Source organism: Hordeum vulgare, chromosome 1H (assembly GCF_904849725.1).
Source record: "Hordeum vulgare subsp. vulgare chromosome 1H, MorexV3_pseudomolecules_assembly, whole genome shotgun sequence".
NCBI classification, from domain to species: Eukaryota; Viridiplantae; Streptophyta; class Magnoliopsida; order Poales; family Poaceae; genus Hordeum; species Hordeum vulgare.
Window position 1 is genome coordinate 262,712,344 of NC_058518.1, and position 22,823 is coordinate 262,735,166.

A 22,823-nucleotide genomic window follows, 5' to 3' on the forward strand; every position below is an offset into this window, starting at 1 on the left:
GGAATTTGATTCTTTGATGAATTTGAAGACACAGAAAGATATTCTTCAAGAACGCTGCAAATGAGTTAAGTTGATGAGAACCTAGAGATTCATCAACTGACATTTTGTACATGTGAACAGAGTATAGGTGCGAAGAATTTGAAGAGGTCATATGCATTCTTAGATTTTGAGGAATTTAAAAATTGACTAAGTTTGAGGAATTTGACCAGTGATAGTGTTTGAGGAATTTGACTAAGCATTGTGGTCTTTGGGTTCTAGAGTTGTGCAGATCCAAAAATTTGCACAATTGAGGAATCTCGTGAAGAGCTTGGTGGCTTAGATAAATTCATCAAGGTTATGAGGAATAATTGATTTCATAGATGTATATAAAAATAATAGATCTAAGCAGGGCTGTAAAATCAGAGTTTAATTACCTGAAAGATGAACACAACGAACTGAAGAAGAGTAGTACGAAGCTCGTCTGTTCAGATCATCAGTGCCCTAACTTGGCGACTAAGATCAGCTACGGCGACGGCGACTTGAGGATTTTCACGGACGACGTGAGTTCGACGATGGCGAAGTCAAGGCAGTGAAGCTCTTCTTCTCCGGCGACGATGAGATTCAGCGGCGGCGCTGTGACTGAGTGCGAGAGAAGCAAGAGAGAGGCGAAGATTTTCATCTGAAGGGGGAAGTGTGGTATTTATAGCACGGGTGAAAACGGTCATGTGCACAATATTTGGACCAAACTGCCCCTGACGTTTTCTCTCCTCACGACACGTGTTGCCTGCATAATGAGCGATGGAGTTAGTGGAGGTAGTGCTTATCCGACCATGGGTAGTGGGTGCGGTTTTGGAGGTAAATTTTTTGAGATTTGAGGAATTTGTTGCAAAGTCATCAGCTGACAAGGACTCAGTGATGAATTTGAACAAGTTTCAATCAGAACGGATATGATGAAATTGAGAATATATTGGATTGAGTATAGCATAGAGGGGTTCCGGGGTCCGATCACATTCACTTAGAGGAAAATCCAACCTTGAAAACAGATCAATAAGTGAATGATGTTGAGGACTTTACAAAACAAATATATATATATATATATATATATATATATATATATATATATATATATATATATATATATAGTCAATGATGACTATCAAAAATTGATGAAATTGAAAGTTTTGATGACAATGATATTTTGATGATTTCATGACAGATTTGATGACATTGAGAATTTTGATGAAATTATAGATTTGGTGATTTCATGATGCCATGATGATTTCAAACATTTGATGAATTTGAAAAAAATTGATGACTTTGAAACTTTGATGAAATTGAAAATTTTGAGGAATTTCAAAGTTTTGGTGGTGGCGTTACCCACCGTATTGGAATGAGTATTACAGGCGCCGCTTACAATTGTCGTAGGGCCATGAGAATCTGATTCTGCATTGATTTCTTCACACTCATAGTGTTTTTCATCATTATTTGAAGAAAAACGTTACTTCGTGTGTTGCACATCTAAGTCATCAATTTTGCATAAGTGTTAGGATGTGTGCGCCTTTCACAATACGTTTGAAGATTCTAAGATATTTAGCTCACACCTCAACTTACAGAACCTTTTCTCATCCAAGGGCTTAGTGAAGATATCAGCTAGCTATTCATCAGTCTTCATGTGGTGGATGATGACATTGCCCTTGAGTACATGATTACGAAGAAAATGATGAAGAATATGGATGTGCTTGGTCTTCGAGGGTTGAACAGGGTTGTATGCAATCTTGATGGCACTGTCATTGTCCCAGTAGAGTGGCACATTCCGCAAGTTGATGCCATAGTCCTTGAGGGTTTGCTTCATCCACAACAATTCAGCACTTCAAGATCCAGCAGCAATGTACTCAGCTTCAGCAGTGGAGAGTGATACACAGTTCTCCTTCTTTGGTGACCAGCAAACTCAGGAGTGTCCGAGGAAATGACATGTGCCTGAGGTTGACTTGCGATCCACATGGTCACCAGCATAATCAGAATCAGAATATCCAACCAGATGAAGATTTGAGCCCTTGGGGTACCATAATCCAAGCGTTGGAGTGTGAGCTAGATATCAAAGAATATCTTTCACAACCTTATGGTGTGATTCTTTCGGTTTGGCTTGGAAACGTGCACACATGCAAACACTAAGCGTAATGTCTAGCCTAGATACACATAGATACAATAAAGAGCCAATCATGGAGCGATATACCTACTGATCAAAATCTATACCATTTTCATAAGTGGAGAGGTGGCCATTTGTGGGCATTGGAATTTTGACGCCTCTGCACTCATTCATGCCGAATTTCTTCAGGACGTCCTTGAGGTATTTCTCTTGAGACATGAAAATGCCATTGAGTTGTTGACGAATTTGAAGACCTAAGAAGAATTTTAGCTCCTCCATCATAGACATTTGATATTCTTCAATCATCATATAAGCAAATTCATCACTTTAACGTTTGTCAGTACACCCAAAGATGATATCGTCCACATATATTTGGCACACAAATAATTCATTATCATAGGACTTAGTGAAAACAGTAGGGTCGAGTGAATCGGATTTGACGCCTTTCTTCATGAGGAATTCCTTAAATGTATCAGACCACTCCCGAGGGGCTTGCTTGAGTCCATAGAGTGCTTTCTTTTGTTTGAAGACTTTGTCAGGATGCTTTGGATCTTCAAAACCTGGGGCCTGAGCAACATATACTTCTTCCTCAAGCTTACCATTCAGGAATGCACTTTTCACATCCATTTGATAAAGTATCTTATTATGAGGATTAGCATAAGCAAGCAGTATACGAATAGCTTCATGTCTAGCTGCAGGTGCAAAAGTTTCATCAAAGTCAATTCCTTCAACCTGTGTGTAGCCTTGGGCTACAAGACTTGCCTTGTTCCTCACTACCTGGCCATCTTCATCTTGCTTGTTTCGAAAAATTTACTTAGTGCCGATGACATTGTGCTTTCGAGGATGAGGACGCTTGACAAGTTCCCATACGTCATTCAACTTGAATTGAAGAAGTTCATCTTGCATGGCTTGAATCCATTCAGGTTCCATGAAGGCTTCAGCCACTTTTGAGGGTTCTGTGATGGATACAAAGGAGAATTGCCCACAAAAGTTAGCTAAATGTGATGCTTTTGAGCGAGTGAGGGGACCTGGAGCGTCGATTTCCACTTCATTTGCAATCCTCGGATGGGTAGGTTGATGACTTCGAGCTTGCTGAGGAATTTGATCTAGAGCATATTCCTTAGGTGCACCATTAGCAGTTTCTTCACGGTTCAGAATTATTACATCAACTAGAGGAGTTTCTTCAACATGAATGATATCTTCAGTAGCTTTGTGTTTGATGGCTTCCTCAGGAGTCTGTTCATCTTTCACAGGAGGCAATTGCTCTCTTTGTGAGCCATTAATTTCATCGAATCGCACATCTACAATTTCAACAATCTTGTGGTGATAGATGTTGAAGACTCTATAGGTGTGCGAGTCTTTACCATAACAGAGCATGAAACCTTCATGTGCTTTTGGTGCAAACTTTCAGCTATGGTGAGGATCTCTAATCCAACATCTTGCACAAAATACTTTGAAATAACTTACACTGGGTTTCTTTCCTATGAGGAGTTCATATGAGGTTTTCTTGAGGAATTTGTGAAGATATACCCTGTTGATGATGTGACAAGTAGTGTCGATTGCTTCAGTCCAGAAGTGTCGAGGAGTCTGATATTCTTCAAGCATGGTTCGAGCCATTTCAACCATAGTCCTATTCTTCCTTTCAACGACGCCATTCTGTTGAGGAGTATGAGGAGCAGATAATTCATGAGTAATACCAAGTTCATCAAGATAATCATCAAGCCCTGTATTTTTGAACTCAGTCCCAGTATCACTCCTGATATGTTTGATCTTGACGCCGAAATTTATTGATGCTCTTGAAGAAAATCATTTGAAGACTTCCTACACTTCAGTTTTATACAGAATAATATGGACCCAAGTATATCTAGTAAAATCATCAACGATGACAAAGCCATATAGAGATGATGCATTAGTTAGAGTAGCATAATGAGTAGGTCCAAAGAGATCCATATGAAGTAATTCAAATGGACGAGTAGTAGTCATGATGGTCTTCGAGGGGTGTTTGGATTTTGTCATCTTCCCGGATTCACAAGCACCGCAGAGATGGTCCTTAAGGAATATGACTGATTCAATGCCAATGATCTGCTTCTTCTTCGCCAGTGTGTGCAAATTCCTCATGCCTACGTGTCCAAGTCGTCGATGCCATAACCAAACTTCTGAGGTTTTTGCTAGAATACATGTGGCTGGTTGAGGACCTGTAGAGAAATCAACAATGTACAAGTCTCCTCTCCTAAAGCCTTCGAAAACTTTGGATTTGTCAGATTCCATGATGACTACACATCTATATTTGCCAAAGACAACAATCATATCAAGATCACAAAGCATTGAGACTGACATGAGGTTAAACCCAAGGGATTAAACAAGCATGGCTTTGTCCATGTGTCTATCCTTGCAGATAGCCACTTTCCCAAGTCCCAATACCTTGCTTTTACCTTTATCAGCATAGGTGATATGTTTCAATGATGATGGAGTCAGTGGGGTATCATCAATAAGCTCTTATCACCACTCATTGGATTTGTACACCCGCTGTCTAGGACCGATTCAGTACTCTTGATTTGATCATCCTGCAGAAGAATTAGTAGTGCTAACCATCTCATATGCTTCAGATTTGAAGAATATGATATCAATTTCATCAGATTTGATTTTCATCACAAAAGTCAATTTGAGGATATAAGCAGGACGAGTGAAATGATTGATCATTTCATCAACATGATTTAGCTTGCGTCCAGTCAAGAATTTTCCTCAGGTCTCCAGCAAAGTCTAAAGTTGATGACTTTCATATGGAGACCTGACCTGCAGAAGTGATTAGTTCGATTCTTCACCACCCACATCTGAAGGGGTGGTAAAGAGTTCGTCATCCTGCATGCACCATAGGAGAATGGAGGCATTGAAGCTAATGCACTTCTTTTCACAGTAGGGGGTTAGAGTACTCATATGAATAGGCAGAGAAATTCTTTGAGGAATTGTGAACATGACGATTTGAAGAATAACGCATATATTCAGATCTCATGTAATTTCCCTGCAGATAAGAAGCATTAGTACGAGTATAGTTTTGACCAGTTGAGGAATTTGGTCCTCGTGAAGATTTGGTCCTCTTCAGGAATTTCATATTGAGTTCCAATTCTTCACAGGTGGTGTCATGATGACATTCACTTGAAGACTTTGGGAACCCAGATTTTCCTCAGAGGTGGTCCATTTCTGTAGTTAGTTCCAACATATCTAGCAAATACTTCACTTGATTGATTTTTGAACAGTTTGTAGTTAGAGTCAAATGACTCATCTGAAGAATGATAAATTTCACATGCATAGCCTAACAGAGTGGATGGATCAAAAGGAGGTGCTTTTGCAGCAACCCATGAGGTTTTGGGATACTCCTCACGTTTCCTGTATGATCCATCTGCATTTAGTTTCCTCTCGAAGGCAATGCCTTCTTTCCTCAGGTTCCTGTTCAATACCTGCTTTTTCAACACATCACAAAGGGTTTGATGCTCTTCGAGACTTTTGTATATGCATGTCACATACAATTCCTTCAAACCTGCATTTTCGTCAGTAGCATTTGTGGTTTCTTCTAGTGAAGAATTTGGTACCACAGGCACAATTGAAGAATTTGTAGCGATAGAAGCGTTTGATGATTCAAGTGAGGAATTTGCAGTCTCAAGTTCGATGCAATTCAGGCATGGAGGAATAAATTCAACCTGAGCGAAACTGATCTGTTGAGCAATTAATGAATCAAATTATATTCGAAGATCATCATATGACATCCTTAGCTTGTCAAGGTCCAGCTTCCTTTGAATAAATTCATAGGACAGCTTCTCATGATCAGCTAAGAGTGTAACATGACGATCTTGAAGACTTTCATACTTAGAATGAAGACTTTTGACATCTTCATTGAGGGTTTGAGTCTGATTCATTTTATCATTGAACAGGTCATCACTTTTGTCTAGCAGCTTTTGAAGCTTTTCAATGGCACTTTGTTGTTTTGTAGCAATGTTAGCAAGTTTGAAGTAACTGGGTTTTTGAAATTCATCAGGTTCACACTCACTAGAATCAGAGGAGGATGAGTGGCCTGATACCTTAGAGCCTTTTGCCATGAAGTAATAAGCAGGAGCATAGTCATCGTCGCAGTCATCAGGATTGTCGATGTTGTCATTTTCTTCAGTGTTGAAGATTGACTTGCCGATGGAAGTGGTAGCAAGTGCAAGACTATCCACACCAGATTCATACTTCTCTTCAGAACCTTCTTCTTCCTCACATTCATCAGACTCTTTTTCAGAGTCCATTTCCTTGCCAATAAGTGCCCAAGCCTTCTTGAAGCTTTTCTTGTGCGATGAGGACTTTGAAGATGAAGACTTTGAGGATTTCTTATTTTTCTTCGCGTCGTCAGAACTTTCATCCTTGTATTTATTCTTCTTTGATTCCTTCACCCAACGAGGACAATCAACGATATAGTGACCAGATTTCTTGCATTTGTGGCACGTTCTCTTCTTGTAGTCTTCAGATGAGGAATCTGATTTCCTCATGTCTCTTCTTGAAGACTTTCCAAATTGCCCACGCTTTGTGAAATTTTGGAATTTCGTCACAAGCATAGCAAGTTACTGACCAAGATCTTCAGGATCACCAAGGCTATAGTCAGACTCTTCTTCTTCAGATGAGGAAACAACGCTTGCCTTCAGTGCCCGAGATCTTGAGTAATTTGGCCCATACAGATCTCTCTTTTCCTCAAGTTGGAATTCATGAGTATTGAGTCTCTCTAGAATATTAGTAGGATCAAGCATCTTGTAGTCTCTTCTCTCTTGAATCATCAAGACCAGAATGTCAAAGGATGGGTCAAGTGATCGTAGTAGTTTCTTCACCACTTCATGATCTGTGATGTACCTAGCTCCTAGAGCTTGCAGTTCATTTGAGATATCTGTGAGGCAATCAAAGCTTTCTTGGGAGCTTTCATTGTCAAGCCTCTTGAAGTGATTGAAGAGATTGCTAAGAACATCAATTCGAGAGTCACGTTGAGTTGTAACTAATTCATTGACTTTGGACATCCTGTCCCAGATGAGCTTCGCAGAGCCCAAACAACTGTCTCTGCCAAACTGACATTTGCCCAAATGACCACAAATGATATTCTTCGCTTGTGAGTCAAGTTGCTTGAACTTCTTCACATTAGCAGCAGAAATTGTTGCGGACACTTGAGGAACACTGTCGTGGTTTTGTCATGGCAGATGTCCTCGTGAGAGAACTAAGGTGCGAGGCCATCGCAGCCGTGTGGCGGCTTGAGAGGGGTTGGTCGGAATCGAGAGACACGGATTTACCCAGGTTCAGCCCCTCCGATGGAGGTAAAAGCCTACGTCCTCCTTGTGTTTCGTTGATGAATATGATGATCTCGATTACAAGAGTGCAGACTCGCCACCTCTAATCTCGTGGGTGTCTAATCTATCTATCTCATGATTTGTCTTGTCTAGACATAAGTTCTCAATCTTGTTTCTCTTGGGGCGCCTTACCCCTCCTTATATAGGTGGAAGGGATAGGTTTACATGTAGAGTCCTACTAGGAGTAGGAATAGGACTAGTATCTCTTTGAATCCTAATCTGGGTCTTGTTTCCATCTTGTGGGAGTCTTTCCTCTTCTTGGGCCTTCTCTTGTGAGCCGGCCTTCTTGGCCTCTCTATGAGCCGCCTTATGCCAGGGTGTACGCCTAGCCTTGGGACTTTGTCGTTTGTGTGAGTCGCCCGCCGGGTCACTGTTGAGTCGCCAAGTCCTTGGAGGGTTATACTTCAAGCCGGGTTAGACCGTGGGGTAATCCCTAACATTATCCCCAAGTTAGCTTGAATTTATTCATGGTAAGCTCCTGAAATAAGAATAATTAATATGTGAAGGGACTGGTTTGTTCCTCTGGCCGGCTTGATTTACTGAAGTGGTTGCTTGAAAAATCTGGGTTTGTTCTTTGAACTGCCCTCAATCATTTTGCAGGTACGTGTCCTCCACAATAAAATACATATGCCATTGAATTAACCTCCAATGCTTTGGCTTGATGAAAATTTGGGGAATAAGAAATCCACACAATGTTGAACCAACTTCTCTTGCTTCGGCAGGTTATGATTAACAATGGCGGGTCATGATTGCTAATGGCGGGTCATGATTATTGGTAATGCCCCGTCAAAAAACTGAACTCCAATTGACTATATAGAATTATTAGGGATAAAGAAATTCATGTGATGTTGAGCCGGTCTTTCAATGCTTCAACTAGATAAAAATATGATGAGTCGGTCTCCCAATACTTCACCTCCATGAAAAAATGAAATGTGGTCTTCAATTTTTTGATATATCCATACTACCTATAGCCCCCAAGGGCCGGGTCATCAGTGTGTGATGGGCCGGGTCTTCAATTTGAGCCTCATGATCTGTGAAACAACTTAGTGTTGTAGCCTCCAAGGGCCGGGTTGTCTTGCCTGCGGCAACCTGGGACTTTAGAAATTATGGTCTGAATAGTGTAGCCCCCATGTGATGGGTCGATTGGTTGCGGCAACTCGGGACTTCCACGTTCTTCTCCTTTGAAAATAAAACATCATATGATGTAGCCCCCAAGGGTCGGGTCATTATAAAAATGATGAGCCGGTGCTTCCTTGAATCCATACTTGAATAAAGAGTTATATGTAGCCCCCAGGGCCGAATTATCTCCTTGAGGTAACCCGGTCTGATGATGATGTGATGATTTGAAAGAGCAGTTTGCATTAGCCCCCAAGTCTCATGGTGCATGCTTGCAGAGACATGAGACTTTCATACTTTGATGTAATCTTGATTTGAATAATGTAGCCCCCAAGTGCCAGGTTGTGTGCCTACAGTGACTTGGGACTATTCCTTACATTGTAGAATCATATCCACTCTCGTCATACCTTTATGATGAAAGCAATCCTCGGCCGTGGTTGCAATGTGATCCGGAAAATATATGTTTGAGAAATCCATAATTTTGTAGTTTACTACAGAGCACAAGTTGAAGAAATCCAAGAACCAGTCAATTAGATGACTTGGCATTATATGTGATAGGGCGGCTCTTCGACAATAGTCAATTCTTCTGAGCTGGCTTAAAAACCACCATCATTTAACACTAGTTATGATAAACCATGATGAAAATCCAGCCAAATTGGCTATTCAAAGATTTATTTGCACCTGCAAGAATTTATGCTTTGATCCGGTTTGAAGACCGGCATGATATGTATGTATGATGCATGATGCAATGCAAGATGATGCATGTATATGACATAATAGTACTGGTTTATGAGACTTGAATCTTACTTCAATGTAACTAGCTTGATAGCCACTGGTTTATCCTCGCTCTGTGTAAGCCGACACTCACGACCAATCGATGTTTTAACCTGGAAATCAGGGCCAAATGGATGACTTATCGAGAGTACACGGGGTTCAGAGTAGCATCATGCAGACAGGAAGGTTTAACCAAGTTTCAAAGAAGGCAGCTTAATAGCCCATGGAATATCCTCGCTTTGTGTAAGCCGACACTCACGACCAATCGATGTTTTAACCTGGATAGTTCAGGGTCCAATTGGATTGACATACCGAGAGTACACGGGGTTCAGAGTAGCATCATGCAGACATGCATGTTTGACCAAGAAGGCGGCTTATTGGCAAATGGAGTATCCTCGCTTTCTGTAAGCCGGCACTCACGACCAATCGATGTTTTAACCCGAATAAGTTCAGGGTTCATATGGATTGACTTATCATGAAACGGAGTACACGAGATTCGGAGTAGCATCATGCAGACATGCAGGTTTAACCATGAATTCTTGCCATTAAGCCGGGTACCCATGTTTGAACTGCGCATCATGGTGACTCGTCCTCTTGGGAGACTTTAAAGTACCTGCCAATGAAGCAGGGCACCCATGTTTGAACGGCGCATCGTGGCAACTCGTCCTCTTGGGCGACTTGAAAATACCTGCCAATGAAGCAGGGGACCCATGTTTGAACGGCGCATCCTGCCGACTCGTCCTCTTGGGCGACTTTAAAATACCTGCCAATGAAGTAGTAGCCCTCGGGGTCGGGTTATCTTCCCTGCAATGACCTGGGGTTCTTGAATTATTCATCCCGGTTGAATCTGCCGAGTCTATGCCTGTGTAGCCCCCGAGCCTTAAGTCAACTCAAGGAGGCGGCTTGAGAATCTCCATACTTTATTGTGGCATAAGCCGGCGAAAAAAGATGCTCGTACCCGCTCCATCTCCAAGGTATAAGGCCACCTTTTTAGTGAAGAATTCCCCTGCATAAAAATATTGCAGCCCAAAGTAAGTGTCCTTGGACAAATATCATGTACTAAAAAGTAGATAAGATGATTAGCACCTGATGTGTTTTTCACGGATGAACGTTAGAAAACCTTCTGACATATTTTATATGAACCATATAGCGGAGGCGGCGGCTCAGGTGCGTTTGTTCGGTGGCTTGCATTGGCGTATACTGCACTGGCCACGTCGTTGTCCGGAACGCGAAGGTGATGCCTTGTAAGCTGTCTTAGTAGCGCGGAAGTGAAAGTTGGACGCATCATTGTAAGTCGCCTTGATCGCGCGGACTTGAGAGTTGGCCACGTCGTTGTAAGCCGTCTTGGTCGCGCAGACGTGAGAGTTGGACGCATCATTGTAAGTCGGCACTGATGGCGATTTGATCACTGTGTTGTAAGCCGGTATACAAGTCTGTTGAGCGATGCAACACAGATGAACACTGATGCGGAAAAAATGCTGGCGCAAGCTCCATTTCCGATATATAACGCCACTTTGATAATGAATAATTGCCGTGTGTAAAATATACGACAAGAGGTATTTTTATCGCATAAAATATGTATTGAAAAATAGACAAGATAAATATCACCTAGTATTTTGTGGAAGAAATACTGATGACCCATACTGCGTCTATTGGGCGGCTGATCTTCTTTTATTTTTATTCCGCAAAGTCAAACTCACTTTCCAGTTATCTCTTTTTCGATAAAAAAAACTCACTTTCTAGTTACATCCCTCCAACTTTTTAAGAAAACTATGACATCCATTTTATACATCCAAGTCGTAGCCTTGACCGTGCCGTCGCCCAAACTCAAACACACCAACGCCGATCCAAACCATGGCTGTTGTCCCGCGCTCCTCAGCTGGCAGGATCTAGGTGGAGGCGCGGCGTGTGGGCACAACGATGGATAAACGTGGAGCATGAGGAGGGCAAGCGGAGCGGCTGGGTCATCGAGGAGCTGCACCGGCGTGAGGATGCGCTAGGTAGTGATGGGCATGGTGGCACACGTGGTGGCTCGATGTGCACGACGAAGTCGAGTCCGAGACCGGCCATGGCTAGGTCGGCGACAAAAAGATGAGGTTGACCAGGCTGATGGCTCGGGGAGACGCTCGTGGAGGCGGTGTGCGGTAGAGACGGGATGATGTAGAGCGCCTGTGAAGGCGGAGACCAGCGATGTGCGACGTACGCGGTGGCTCAGACGAGGCCACATCAACGGCTAAAGAAGCTCCTAGCGAGGCGCGTCACACCAATGATGCGGGAGGGTGATACGTCCATTTTGCATCATGCTTTTATGTTGATATTTATCTCTTCTTGGGCTGTTATTTCACTTCACGGTACAATACTTATGCCTTTTCTCTCTTATTTTCCAAGGTTTACTTGAAGAGTGAGAATGTCGGCAGCTGGAATTCTGGCCTGAAAAAGGAGGAAAGTTGAGATACCTATTCTACGCAACTCCAAACGCCGTAAAAATCAACGATGATTTTTTTCGGGATTTATAAAAAATATTGGGCCGAAGAAGCGCCAGAGGGGCGCCAGCAGGTGGCCACAAGCCTTCTAGATGCGGCCACCCCCTGGCCGCGCCTAGGGGGCTTGTGGGCACTAAAATGGCCCTCTGGCTCCCCCCTTCTGCTATATGAAGGGTTTCGTGTGGAAAAATAATTAGGAGGAGGCTTTTCGAGGATTCGCCACCGCCACGAGGCGGAACTAGAGCAGAACCAATCTAGAGCTCCGGCAGGACAATCCTGCCGGGGAAACTTCCCTCCCGGAGGGGGAAATCGTCGCCATCGTCATCACCAACACTCCTCTCATTGGAGGGGACTCATCACCATGAACATCTTCATTAGCACCATCACATCTCCAAACCCTAGTTCATCTCTTATAACCAATTTCCATATCCCGACTCCGATTGGTACTTGTAAGGTTGCTAGTAGTGTTAATTACTCTTTGTACTTGATGCTAGTTGCATTATTTGGTGGAAGAGTTTACGTTCAGATCCTTGATGCTAATCATTACCTCTCTGGTCATGAATATGATTATGCTTTGTGAGTAGTTACTTTTGTTCCTGAGGACATGGGATAAGTCATTCTAATAGTAGTCATGTGAATTTGGTATTCGTTCGATATTTTGATGTGTTGTATGTTGTTTTTCCTCTAGTGGTGTTATGTGAACGTCGACTACATAACACTTCACCATTATTTGGGCCTAGAGGAAGGCATTGGGAAGTAGTAAGTAGATGATGGGTTGCTAGAGTGACAGAAGCTTAAACCCTAGTATATGCGTTGCTTCGTAAGGGGCTGATTTGGATCCACTAGTTTAATGCTACGGTTAGACTTTGTCTTATTTCTTCTTTTGTAGTTGAGGATGCTTCCGAGAGGGGTTAATCATAAGTGGGATTCTTGTCCAAGTAAGGGCAGTACCCAAGCGCCGGTCCACGCACATATCAAACTATCAAAGTAACGAACGCGAATCATATGAACATGATGAAAACTAGCATGACAGAAATTCCCGTGTGTCCTCGGGAGCGTTTTTCCTCCTATAAGAGTTTGTCCAGGCTTGTCCCTTGCTAGAAAAGGGATTGTGCCACACTGCTGCCCCGTCGCTACTTTTGTTACTTGCTATGAGTCAACTCACCACACAACTACTTGTTACCGATAATTTTAGTGCATGCAGATATTACCTTGCTGAAAACCACTTGTCAGATCCTTCTGCTCCTCGTTGAGTTCAACACTCTTACTTATAGAAAGGACTACGATAGATCCCCTATACTTGCGGGCCATCAAGACTCTTTTCTGGCGTCGTTGCCGGGGAGTGAAGCGCCTTTTGTAAGTGGAATTTGGTAAGGAAACATTCATATAGTGTGCTGAAATTTATTGTCACTTGTCACTATGGAAACTAATGCATTGAGGGGCTTGTTTGGGGTATCTTCACCTCGAACGGATGCACAAAGAGCTTCTCCTCAACCTGCTGCACCTACTGAAAATATTTTCTATGAATTTCCTTCGGGTATGCGTGAGAAACTACTGGCTATAATCCTTTTACAGGAGATGGAACATCACATCCAGACTTGCATCTAATCTATGTAGATGAAGTTTGTGGTTTATTTAAGCTTGCAGGCTTGCCCGAGGATGAGGTCAATAAGAAGGCCTCTCCCTTATCTTTGAGGGATAAGGCGTTGACATGGTATAGGCTATGTGATGATACTAGATCATGGAACTACAATCGGTTGAAATTGGAATTTCATCAAAAGTTTTATCCTATGCATTTAGTACATCGTGGTTGGAATTATATTTATAATTTTTGGCCTCGTGACAGATAAAGCATCTCTCAAGCTTGGGGGAGGCTTAAATAAATGTAATATTCATGCCCCAACCATGAGCTCTCAAGAGAAATTATCATTCAGAACTTCTATGCTCGGCTTTCTCATGATGATCGCACCATGCTTGACACTTCTTGTACCGGTTCTTTTATGAAGAAAGATATTGACTTCAGATGGAATTTATTGGAAAGAATTAAACGCAACTCTGAAGATTGGGAGCTTGATGAAGGTAATGAGTCAGGTATGAATTTCAAGTTTGATTGCGTTAAATCCTTTGTTGAAAGAAATACCTTTTGTGATTTTAGCGCTAAATATGGACTTGACTCTGAGACAATAGCTTCATTATGTGAATCCTTTGCTGCTCATATTGATCTCCCCAAAGAGAAGTGGTTTAAATATCATACCCCCTTAGAAGTCAATGTAGTTAAACCCAATCCAGTTTAAGAGAAAGTCATTGCCTATAATGATCCTATTGTTCCCAGTGCTTACATTGAGAAACCACCTTTCCCTGTTCGGATAAAGGATCATTCTAAAGCTTCAACTGTGATACGTAGAGGCTACATTAGAACACCTACACCCCCTGGGGAAATTAGAGTTGAACCTAGCATTTCTATTATCAAAGATCTCCTGTCCGACAATGTTGATGACCATAATATTCACTTCTGTGAAGATGCTGCTAGAATTGCTAAACCACATGCTAGAGACAAACATAGGCGTGTTGTTCGCACGCCTGTTGCTTTTGTTAAGATAGGAGATCCTTTCTACCATGGTTTATGTGATGTGGGTGCTAGTGTTAGTGCAATACCTCAATCCTTATATGATGAAATTAAAGACGAGATTGCACCTATTGAGATAGAGCCCATTGATGTCACTATTCAGCTTGCCAATACAGATACTATCTTCCCTGTGGGAATTGTTAGGGATGTTGAAGTCTTGTGTGGTAAAATGAAGTATCCTACAGATTTCCTCGTTCTTGCTACCACCCAAGATAGCTTTTTCCCATCATATTTGGCAGACCCTTCGTTAAAACCGTCAATGCTCATATTGACTGTGAGAAGCAAACTGTCACTGTTCGCTTTGAAGGCGTGTCACATGAGTTCAATTTCTCCAAGTTTGGTAGATACCTCATGAAAAAGAGTTGCCTAGTAAGGATGAAACAATTGACGTAGCTTCAATTGTCGTGCCTCCTACTGATCCCTTAGAGCAATACTTGCTTGAGCATGAAAATGGTATGCATATGGATGAAAGGAATGAGATAGATAGAGTTGTCTTAGAACAATATCCTATTCTTAAGAATAACTTGCCTGTTGAACTGCTTGGGGATCCACCCCCTCCAAAGGGTGATCCTGTGTTCGAGCTTAAACAGTTGCCTGATACTCTTAAGTATGTTGATCTTGATGAAAAAGAGATATATCATTTTATAATTAGTGCTAGTCTCTCAGAGCATGAAGAAAAGAAGTTACTAAAAACTCTGAGGAAGCACCATGCTGCTATTGGATATACTCTTGATGATCTCAAGGGCATTAGTCCCACACTATGCTAGCACAAGATTAAAACCGATCCTGATTCCAAACCAGTTGCTGATCATGAAAGGAGATTAAATCCTAAGATGAAAGAGGTAGTAAGAAAAGAAATACTAAAGCTCCTGGAAGCAAGTATTATCTATCTTGTTGCTCATAGTGATTGGGTGAGTCCGGTGCATTGCGTCCTTAAGAAAGGAGGCATTACCGTTGTCCCTAATGATAAGGATGAATTGATCCCATAGAGGATTATTACTGGCTATAGGATGGTGATCGATTTTAGGAAATTGAATAAGGCCACTAGGAAAGATCATTACCCTTTGCCTTTTATCGACGAAATGCTAGAAAGACTGTCTAAACATACACACTTCTGCTTTCTAGATGGTTATTCTGGTTTCTCCCAAATACCAGTTACACAATCTGATCAGGAGAAAACCACTTTCACGTGCCCTTTCGGTACCTTTGCTTACAGACATATGTCTTTTGGCTTATGTAATGCACCTGCTACCTTTCAAAGATGTATGATGGCTATATTCTTTGACTTTTGTGAAAAGATTGTTGAGGTTTTCATGGATGACTTCTTCGTTTACGGGTCTTCTTTTGATGATGGCCTCAGCAACCTTGATCGAGTCTTGCAGAGATGTAAAGACACCAACCTTGACTTGAATTGGGAGAAGTGCCACTTTATGGTTAATGAAGGCATCGTCTCAAGACATAAAATTTCTGAAAGAGGTATTGAAGTCGATAAGGCTAAGGTTGATGCAATCGAGAAAATGCCATACCCCATAGGTATCAAAGGTATAAGAAGTTTCTTTGGTCATGCTGATTTCTATAGAAGGTTCATTAAAGACTTCTCTAAGATTTCTAGGCCTCTTGCCAATATCTTGCAAAAGGATATTCCTTTTGTTTTTGACAATGATTGTGAGGAAGCCTTCAAAATACGTAAGAAGGCTCTGATAACTGCACCTATTGTTCAACCACCTGATTGGAACTTACCTTTTGAAATCATGTGTGATGCTACTGATTATGCTGTTGGTGCTGTCCTAGGGCAAAGAGTTGATAAGAAGTTGAATGTTATTCACTATGCTAGTAAAACTCTAGACAGTGCCCAAAGAAATTATGCCACTACGGAAAAGGAAATTTTAGCAGCCGTGTTTGCATGTGAAAAGTTCAGGTCTTACATAGTTGATTCCAAAGTCACTATTCACACTGATCACGTTGCTATTAAGTACTTCATGGAGAAGAAAGGCGCTAAACCTAGACTTATCAGATGGGTTCTCTTGCTACAAGAATTTGATTTGCACGTTGTCGACAGGAAGGGTGCTGATAACCCCGTAGCAGATAACTTGTCTAGGTTGGAGAATGTTCCACAATCTATTTATGATAGCTTTCCTGATGAGCAACTAAATGTCATCAATACTTCACGTTGTGCATCGTGGTATGCTGATTATGCAAACTATATCGTTGCCAAATATATACCACCTAGTTTCACATACCAGCAAAAGAAGAAATTCTTCTTTGATTTGAGACATTACTTCTGGGATGATCCTCACCTTTATAAGGAAGGAGTAGATGGTGTTATTAGACGTTGTGTACCTGAACATGAACAGGGACAGATCCTACAGAAGTTTCACTCTGAGGCCTATGTAGGACACCATGCGGGAGATAGAACTGCACACAAGGTATTGCAATCAGGTTTCTATTGGCCCACTCTCTTTAAGGATGGCCGTAAGTTTATCTTGTCTTGTGACGAATGTCGAAGAATAGGTAATATCGATAAACGTCAGGAAATGCCTATGTACTATTCACTTGTCATTGAACCATTTGATGTTTGGGGCTTTGATTATATGGGACCTTTTCCAAAATCCAACGGGTATACTCATATCCTAGTTGTTGTTGATTACGTCACTAAGTGGGTAGAAGCTATCCCCACTAGTAGTGTTGATCACAACACCTCTATCAGGAAGCTTACAGAAGTTATTTTCCCTAGATTTGGAGTCCCTAGATATCTAATGACCAACGGTGGTTCACATTTCATTCATGGTGCTTTCCGTAAAACGCTTGCTAAGTACGATGTCAACCATAGAATTGCGTCCCCCTATAAACCTCAGTCCAGTGGTCAAGTAGAGCTAAGAAATAGAGAGATTAAACTAATTCTGCAAAAGACTGTCAACAGGTCTAGAAAGAATTGGTCTAAGAAGCTCGATGATGCACTGTGGGCTTATAGAACTGCCTATAAGAATCCCATGGGCATGTCTCCGTACAAAATTGTGTACGGTAAAGCATGTCATTTACCTCTTGAGCTATAGCATAAAGCTTATTGGGCAATCAAATAGCTCAACTTTGATTTTAAACATGCTGGTGAGAAGAGGTTATTTGAAATTAGCTCGCTTGATGAGTGGAGAACTCAGACATATGAGAATGCCAAGTTGTTCAAAGAGAAGGTTAAGAGGTGGCATGATAAAAGGATACAAAAGCGTGAGTTCAATGTAGGTGATTATGTCTTGCTATATAATTCTCGTTTAAGATTTTGTGCAGGCAAGCTTCTCTCTAAGTGGGAAGGTCCTCATTGTTGAGGAAGTATATCATTCCGATGCTATCAAGATCAACAACTCGGAAGGTCATTGTCCAAGAGTTGTAAATGGGTAGAAAATCAAGCATTATATCTCACGTACTCCCATAAATGTTGAAAGAAATATTATCAATACCATAACACCGGAAGAATACCTAAGGGATATTTATCATCCTGTTTCAGACTCCGAAAACGAAGAGGTATGTGACTCGGTAAGTAAACACACTCCAAAACTTTTCCAGTAGGAATTTTTCTCCGTTTTGGAATTTTTAGAAAAATAGAAAAATTTGAAGTAGTCCGGAAAGCGCACGAGGAGGCGACAAGACTGCCAGGCGCGGGCCACCCCCCTGGCTGCGCCTGGGGGGCTTGTGGCCACCTCGTGTACCTCCAGGACTCTGTTTTCATCCGGAGTACTCCTTCTGGTCTAGAAAAAATCATTATATATTCTCCCGAAAGGTCCGACCCTCGTATGACAGAGATTTCCTCTGTTTTCGTTTCGAGCCGGTTTTCTGCCGCACATTTAGGGCAAGATGTCTTCTAAAGATTCAGAGGGGGACAACTATGTGGAAGATTACCTTTCTAACCCCAAGGCCTATGGGGACTTGGATCCTTATGGTTGGACCACTAATGAGGAAGAAGATTATGATCCCAAGGGGAAGGAACAAACAAGTTCCGATGAAGGGGAGGCTCCCCTACCTCAACCTGGACACACGCATGTGGAGTTCAAGAAGTCGAGCCTCCCTGACTCAAGGAAGAAGCCTAAGACCTTGTTTATCCCTTATCGTTTCTTGCAGGAGAGTAAGCAGGAATTATGCCAAAGGGTGTTGAAGCTTGAAGAGGAAAATGATGATCTGAGGGAGCAGAATTTTATGCTCAGGTGGAAATTAAACAAGCTCAAGACCTCTGCAACAACTCCACCACCATCACCTCCAATGGAAGACAACTGAGCATGGGTATGGGCAATCCCCTTGGCTTTTGCCAAGCTTGGGGGACTTTCCCCGGTATTGTATCACCATCACATCTTTTGCCTTTACCTTTGTTTTAGTTTGTTCCTTTTCAGTTTTCTTTTTCTCTAGTAGTTTAAAAGTCTTAGTGTTTTAGTCTTGAGTTTTTCTTTGTGTCACCCCGATGTATTCGAGCTCGTGAGCCATATAATAAAGAGTGTCTTAGTTGAAGGGCTTTGCCTCTTGCCATGATCAAAAGAGTGAGAAAAGAACAAAAGCATGAAAGATCATGTAATGATTTTATGGGAAGTGATGGCTTCACATATAAAAAGAATGTTGATTGAAACTTTTTGAGGGTAGACAAACGTAGACCTTGGTCATTGTTGCAATTAATAGGAAGTGTTGGAAGAAGAGGTTCACATATAAATACATCATCTTTGACACCATCTATGATTGTGAACACTCACTAAACTATTGCATGCCTAGAAGTAGATGTTGGACAAGGAAGACACCATAATGAATTGTGTTTGCCTGGCTCGAACAATGTTATATGACTAGAGATCCCTTAGCATGTGACGATTGCTTCCACCTCATGTTAGCCAAAACTCCCGCACCAAGTAGAGATACTACTTGTGCATCAACAAACCTTCAACCCATTTTTGCCATGAGAGTCCACCATACCTACCTATGGATTGAATAAGATCCCTCAAGTAAGTTGTCATCGGTGCAAGCAATAAAAATTTCTCCCTAATATGTATGATCTATTAGTGTGTGAAAAATAAGCTTTGTACGAACCTGTGATGAGGAAGACATAAAAGCGACATACTGCATAATAAAGTTCTTTATCACAGGAGGCAATATAAAGTGACGTTCCTCCACACAAAAAGGACACGCATCCAAACCTCAAAAGCGCATGACAACCTCTACTTCCCTCTGCGAAGGGCCTATCTTATACCTTTACTTTTTGCCCCTGAAAGAGTCATGGTGATCTTCACCAATTCCTTGTTTCGCCTTTATCTTGGCAAACGTCATATGCTAGGGAAAGATCTATATTCATATGTGAACTTGGAGGTAAGCATTCATGAATTATTATTGTTGACATTACCCTTGAGGTAAGCAGTTGGGAGGCAAAACTATAAGCCCCTATCTTTCTCTGTGTCCAGCTGAAACTTTGATCTCATGAGTACCACGTGAGTTGTAGCAATTGTAGAGAACGAAAGGATGATTGAGTATGTGAATTTGCTTTACAAGTTCTTATTTGACTCTTTCCAATGTTGTGATAAATTGCAATTGCTTCAATGACTAAAGGCTATCGGTTGCTAATTCTCGGTAAGGTTCTTGATCCATACTTTACTTTGTGTTGGAATTGTCACTTTAGCATCAGAGATTATATGTTGGTATTGCTGTTCTGATCATGATCATTATGCATTCATGTTCGTATCTTGTTTTGTCGACACCTCTCTCCCTAAACATGTGGACATATTTATTGAGCTAGGCTTTCGCTTGACGACAAGCAGGTCTAAGCTTGGGGGAGTTGATATGTCCATTTTGCATCATGCTTTTATGTTAATATTTATCTATTCTTGGGCTGTTATTTCACTTCACGGTACAATACTTATGCCTTTTCTCTCTTATTTTGCAAGGTTTACTTGAAGAGGGAGAATGCCGGCAGCTAGAATTCTAGCCTGCAAAAGGAGCAAAGTTGAGATACCTATTCTGCGCAACTCCAAATGCCGTAAAAATCAACAAGTTTTTTTTTCGGGATTTACAAAAAATTATGAGCCGAAGAAGCGCCGGAGGGGCGCCAGCAGGTGGCCACAAGCCTGATAGGCGCGCCCACCCCCCTGGCCGCGCCTAGGGGGTTGTGGGCACCCAGCTGGCCCTCTGGCTGCCCCTTCTGCTATATGAAGGGTTTCGTCCGGAAAAAAATCAGGAGGAGGCTTTTTCGAGGATTCGCCGCCGCCATGAGGCGGAACTTGAGCAGAACCAATCTAGAGCTCCGGCAGGACGATCCTGCCCGGGAAACGTCCCTCCGAGAGGAGGAAATCGTCGCCATCGTCATCACCAACACTCCTCTCATCGGAGGGGACTCATCACCATCAACATCTTCATCAGCACCATCTCATCTCCAAACCCTAGTTCATCTCTTGTAACCAATCTCCGTCTCCCGACTCCGATTGGTACTTGTAAGGTTGCTAGTAGTGTTAATTAGTCTTTGTAGTTGATGCTAGTTGGATTATTTGGTGGAAGAGTTTATGTTCATATCCTTGATGCTACTCATTACCTCTCTGGTCATGAATATGATTATGCTTTGTGAGTAGTTACTTTTGTTCCTAAGGACATGGGATAAGTCATGCTAATAGTAGTCATGTGAATTTGGTATTCGTTCGATATTTTGATGTGTTGTATGTTGTTTTTCCTCTAGTGGTGTTATGTGAACGTCGACTACATAACACTTCACCATTATTTGGGCCTAGAGGAAGGCATTGGGAAGTAGTAAGTAGATGATGGGTTGCTAGAGTGACAGAAGCTTAAACCCTAGTTTATGTGTTGCTTCGTTAGGGGCTGATTTGGATCCACTAGTTTAATGCTATGGTTAGACTTTGTCTTAATTCTTCTTTCGTAGTTGCGAATGCTTGCGAGAGGGGTTAATCATAAGTGGGACGCTTGTCCAAGTAAGGGAAGTACCCAAGCGCCGGTCCACCCACATATCAAACTATCAAAGTAACGAACGCGAATCATATGAACATGATGAAAACTAGCATGACAGAAATTCTCGTGTGTCCTCGGGAGCGTTTTTCCTCCGATAAGAGTTTGTCCAGGCTTGTCCCTTGCTACAAAAAGGATTGGGCCACTTTTCTGCACCGTTGCTACTTTTGTTACTTGCTACGAATCATCTCACCACACAACTACTTGTTACCGATAATTTAAGTGCCTGCAGATATTACCTTTCTGAAAACCTCTTGTCAGATCCTTCTGCTCCTCATTGGGTTCGACACTCTTACTTATCGAAAGGACTACGATATATCCCCTATACTTGTGGGTCATCAGAGGGCCAGATCAAGGCAGGCCAAGTCAGACGACGAGCGCGAAGCAGCGCAGGCGGTACGCGCAAAGGCCGGCTCGGCGGTGAGATGTGACCATGACGGAAACACGCGTGAAGGCCATGCGCGGCGGAGGGCCAGCTCGAGGCGAACATGTGTGGCGGCAGCGGGGCAACGAGGCATTTGTAAGTTATGGGCGTGGAAAGTGTTTGTGTGATGGATGGATGGATGATGCGTGATGGATATTTTTCATCTCCATGATGGATGGATGTGGTGTGTGGACGACGACGTGGACATGGCGAGACGCACCAAGACGAGGCGAGGCCACTGCGGTTTGACGCGAGGCGAGTAGAGGCGATCCAGCATGCAGGAGCGCAGATGCGGGTGAGCAGAGGCGAGCCGGTGTGGCTTTGAGCTGGTCTGCCACATACATCGATTTTCTTCGTCTAGACCGCGGGCTTCTTTTTTTTTACTTTCCTTTTGTATGACAGAGAAGATTTTGCTGGAGTCCGTGACCATGTCCATCTCCTGGGCAAGCGGGTTTGGATGACTCTGTTGGTATGCTATATGTGTGGATACTGCCGCCGTCTCGGACTCTGTCGTCCACTCCTTTTGTTGACTTCGAACCTCTTGTTCTCATCGGATTGCTAGTAATATAGTCAGAAAACAATTGCAGCCATCGCTTATAAATTTCTCAACTCTAGTATACTTCTTGGTCAAGTCTTTGCATAGTTGTACTAATACGAGGAAAAAGGTTAATTCCTTTGCATTTGGAGTTTTGGATCCTTGTGTGAAGTGCTTTGCTCCACGTATGAATACAAATTCATATGGAAGTAATCTGCCGCTGTTTGATCTCATGGCTTGATGGAGATGCGGTGCAGGGTATCTGTCGGTCCTCATGACATCCGGTTGATAGCGTCGAAAACTAAATATCCTTGTGTAGATCAATCAAGTGCTTGGACAGAGACTTGCTTCGGCTCGATCTCTCACGTGGATTAGCAGCGATATAACAGATCACCTAAAAACATGAAACCA

The 22,823-nt window shown here is 42.3% G+C and overlaps 1 pseudogene; it reads right to left on the reverse strand.

The window, feature by feature from the left end:
* Positions 1–502: 502 nt before the first annotated feature.
* On the reverse strand, positions 503–6,927 carry LOC123398422 (annotated as a pseudogene).
* Positions 6,928–22,823: the final 15,896 nt, after the last annotated feature.